Here is a 5,000-nt window from a genome sequence, read left to right on the forward strand (position 1 = left end):
AACAACAACAACAGCCGGATCAGCAAGAGACGAACACACATAAGGCAGTAAACGTATGCAAATTTCAAAATTATGACCAGAGAGAGAGAGAGAGAGAGAGAGAGAGAGAGAGAGAGAGAGAGAGAGAGAGAGAGAGAGAGAGAGAGAGAGAGAGAGAGAGAGAGAGAGAGAGAAACAGTTGGGGAAGCAAACTGGCAGGCAAGCACGGAAGGATGAGAGGAGAAGGATGGGGACTAGTAGTAGGAGTATGAGAAGTAAAAGGAGGAGGAGGAGGAAGAGGAGGAGGAGTAGTGGAAGGGTGCTTTGGGGAGGGGGGAGAAGAGGTGAGACGCCCCAGGTAAGGCCCGCGGTGTGACAACAGGTGCGGGGGTTACCTGGCCTCGCTCATTACTGATACAAAGGGCAGACTACCACCTCTCTCTCTCTCCTTCTTTGTCTCCACACATCCAGTGAAGCCTCTCTCTCCACTCTCCTCTCACTCTCACTCTCTCTCTCTCTCTCTCTCTCTCTCTCTCTCTCTCTCTCTCTCTCTCTCTCTCTCTCTCCCTGTAGAATGCCACAGTGTTAACCGTCAATATGAGCCTAAAGGGAAGAGAGAAAAGGGAATTCACGCCTGCTTTATTGTTTAATTCAACGCTTTTTTTATGTGAGCGTATCTCTCTCTCTCTCTCTCTCTCTCTCTCTCTCTCTCTCTCTCTCTCTCTCTCTCTCTCTCTCTCTCTCTCTTCCTATTCTATTTTATGAGATCGCTGAGTCACTTTCCCATACTTTTAAAATTGAGACCGCAGTGTCTCTCCCTCCCTCCCCACTCTCTCTCTCTCTCTCTCTCTCTCTCTCTCTCTCTCTCTCTCTCTCTCTCTCTCTCTCTCTCTCTCTCTCTCTCTCTCTCTTCCTATTCTATTTTATGAGATCGCTGAGTCACTTTCCCATACTTTTAAAATTGAGACTTCGCAGTGTCTCTCCCTCCCTCCCCACTCTCTCTCTCTCTCTCTCTCTCTCTCTCTCTCTCTCTCTCTCTCTCTCTCTCTCTCTCTCTCTCTCTCTCTCTCTCTCCTAGCAAGACGAACTATTATTATTTTGGTTAGGTTAAATTACCCTCCCCCTTCTCTCTCTCTCTCTCTCTCTCTCTCTCTCTCTCTCTCTCTCTCTCTCTCTCTCTCTCTCTCTCTCTCTCTCTCTCTCTTTCAGTAATCAAGTCAAAATTATGAAAGATGAGTGTCTGTGAGAGGTTACCATAAGGGGTTCAAGAAAATGACGGCAGGAAAGCACCGGGAGCAACACTGACTTCCTTATGGTAGCCAAACTAGTCCTCGTCTCAACGTAAACAAAATAATTACAAGTAGAATATGAAAGAAACTAATGAGCCACGGGGAAAAAAATATTGAAAGTTAAAGTTGAATGTTGGTGTATGAAAGTGTATAAGTGTATAAAAAAAATTGTGTATGAGGTGAATGAACGTGAAAAACCAGGCAGGGTGTTGCAGTGTATAATCCAATTCAACGCTGCTTTAGTGACCGCGACACGCAATTCCGGCCCAACACTGTACACTAATATACACTAACGGGGAGACCATTAACACATCACACGGAGCCATCACCATGCACACACACACACACACACACACACACACACACACACACACACACACACACACACACACACGAATACAGTCATAACCATACACTATCACCTGACGAGATAACACCGGTCCCCCCTCCCCCCCACACACACACACTAAAAACAATCACCGGTCCCCCCTCCCCCCCACACACACACACACTAAAAACAATCATTAAACCCAAAAATCCCAAAAACTTACAGCATTTCCCTGTCCCAACACCTAAATTCTCACCATTCCCTGTCCCTTGTGCCCGAAACTTTAACCATTTCCAGTCCTAAAAGCTCAAAAACACCATTACCTGTCCGTTGCACCCAAAGCTTACACCCTTCCCTCTCCATCTTCTGTCCCGAAAACGCAGAAACACAAAATCTTACACCATTTTCTGTCCCTTTTTCCCACAACTTACACCCATTTCCCATCCCTTGTACCCAATAAAGCTACATTTGATCCACCGCCACATCCACCAATACAGCATGCAGTCTAATGAGGTGCCTAACCAGCAGCACATTTGTTCCTCACGGGAGAAACACGCGTCTGAAAATCGCCCATGGAGACTCAAATTACATCTCCCTTTACCTGTTAGACCACGAGCCTCGATCTAACAATTCCTGATATGTGTGCACCTCTCTCTCTCTCTCTCTCTCTCTCTCTCTCTCTCTCTCTCTCTCTCTCTCTCTGGTTATTTTTCCTTCAAAGAGCACGTAAGCTGGTCGCCGCGTAACATATAAGGGACATTTCTGGTCGAGTCCGGATATGAGAATGTAAATTAAAATAGAGGCGGAGTGGAGCCGTTCTGATTATTAATACAAGTGGAACAAGAGGAGGAGGAAGAGGAGGAGAAGGAAGAGGAAGAGGAAGAGGAGGAGAAGGATGAGGGGAGGAGGGATTAAAGATGTCTGTCTGTCTGTCTGTCTATCTGTCTGTCTGTCTCTCTCTCTCTCTGTCTGTTTCTCTGTCTGGCTGTCTGGTTGGCTGGCTTGGTACAGTTTAATTATTCCATGTAGTTATGCAGATACCTGGTACAGATATATGACTTGCCTGTTTTGTTTTTCTTGTAGTGTATTACCTAATTCTCTCTCTCTCTCTCTCTCTCTCTCTCTCTCTCTCTCTCTCTCTCTCTCTCTCTCTCTCTGGTTATCCTTAATCCAAGAGTCTTCCTACTTTAATTAACGTCTGCCTCTGTCCATCAAATATATTCACTGGACACGGTTAAAAAGCTCTTTCTATTCACTGGTTCCTTTAATAACTATCCACTCTTATAACTAGTAACTTTTAGCTCACTGGCAACAATATTCCTTTCTTTAACCACTATCTGATGCTATGTACCACTACTACTACTACTACTACTACTACTACTATTGCTACTACTACTACTACTACTACTATTGCTACTACTACTACTACTACTACTATTGCTACTACTACTACTACTACTACTACTACTACTACTTCTTCTGCTACCGGTTCAATATTGATACGAACATTTGTCATTGTATCCTACTTGTATGAGGAATATTACACTTATTTCGTATGTCAAATGAAACACTCGACATACATACATACGTAGGAAGGGAAGAACCATTTAATTACTGCAGCTCTCTCTCTCTCTCTCTCTCTCTCTCTCTCTCTCTCTCTCTCTCTCTCTCTCTCTCTCTCTCTCTCTCTCTCTCTTACTTAAAGTTAATCTCAGAAGTGGTTACGTCATTACAGTTACACAAGGACACAAAATATTTCACGTAAATACACAAGGATTTCCAGACGCAGACATTTCCCACTCCTAAAGTTTCATTTCCAACTCCCGCAGACATTCACTTTAAACTCTCCCTCTCCCTCTATCCCTCCCTCCAGTCCTACTCCAATCTACTCCCTACTCACTTTTATTCATTCTTACTCACTCCCACCTGCTCCACTCCGACTCGCAATCCACTTCCTGACCTCCACTCGCCAGGGACGTTTCGTAGAGGCCCATAAAATAGATCATGAGTCATTTACCAAACGCACACCAATTTTATTACGCGATTCCAGGAAAAAAAAGGCGGATAAATTATTTTCCAGCAGGCAGGCAGAGTAAGGGAGAGGAAAGGCGTATACTCTTCCCTGGACACGAGTTTAGGGCGGCCTCTGTGACGCCTGAGCATTAGGGTGACAAGAATGTGTTGCTGCCTTCCAGAATTTAAACAGTTCGCGTGGGATGAGACTATCTTGTCCCTGGAAACGTGACTTCAGAACTGGATGGAAAGTAGCAGCAAGTGCTTGTGTGTGTGTGTGTGTGTGTGTGTGTGTGTGTGTGTGTGTGTGTGTGTGTGTGTGTGTGTGTGTGTGTGTGTGTGTGTGTGTGTGTGTATGTTATACTTTTATGAATGCTTAATACTAATTTTTTACTTTTTTATATTCTCAGATTTTTATTTTTTTAGATTTGATTGAGATTTTGTATATATATATATATATATATATATATATATATATATATATATATATATATATATATATATATATATATATATATATATATATATATATATATATATATATATATATATATATATATATATATATATATATATATTTTTTTTTTTTTTTTTTTTTTTTTTTTTTCTTTCTTTTTTTTTAGTTTTCCTTATGTTTTTGTCAATAAATTACTTACTGCTACAAATACTATTGTGTGTGTGTGTGTGTGTGTGTGTGTGTGTGTGTGTGTGTGTGTGTGTGTGTGTGTGTGTGTGTGTGTGTGTGTGCTGCGGTGCCCTACGGTGGTTCTGTTCAACACTGGAGGCGCCGGGGTGAGGATTCCAGCGGTTAGGGTTCACGCGGCCCTCCAGCAGTTACAGAGATGCAGAGGACCTCGGGGGCCACGCCAAACATCACCCTGAGGAAGGAGGAAGAGGGCGGCAATAAGGGGAAGAGGATACGTGGGAGGAAGCTGCCTGGAGAGAGAAGTGAGTCCTATAAATGAGTCCTACAGAGGAGTCCTATTGGGAAGTCCTACAGAGGAGTCCTACAGTGAGTCTTTCGGGTGAGTCATTACGAGTTCACCAATCCAGAGACATATTTGCAGCTCATATCGTTAAGAAGACAGCAATCAGAGGGAGCAAGAGCGTAGGGGAGCTAGTGAGCAAGAGTACAAGTCAGGCGGTCGGGGCGAGGCAAGGAAAGGCAAGATACTCGTACGCTTGCAAGCTGCCGTCCCACTGTCAGCTGCAGGGAGGAGAGAACACCACAGGGAGAGGGAGGGAGAGAGGCAGGGAAGATGATGGGAGGGAGGGATAAGGAGTGAGGGGAGGGAGGAGGGAAGTATGTGTAGAATTCGCCTCACTTAACCTCCTCGCACAGTCGTATATTTATGAGGGGCGATTCTCCTGCGCCACTGAAAGGGAGGCTG

The sequence above is a fragment of the Scylla paramamosain genome, chromosome 31 (genome assembly GCF_035594125.1).
Source record: "Scylla paramamosain isolate STU-SP2022 chromosome 31, ASM3559412v1, whole genome shotgun sequence".
NCBI lineage: Eukaryota > Metazoa > Arthropoda > Malacostraca > Decapoda > Portunidae > Scylla > Scylla paramamosain.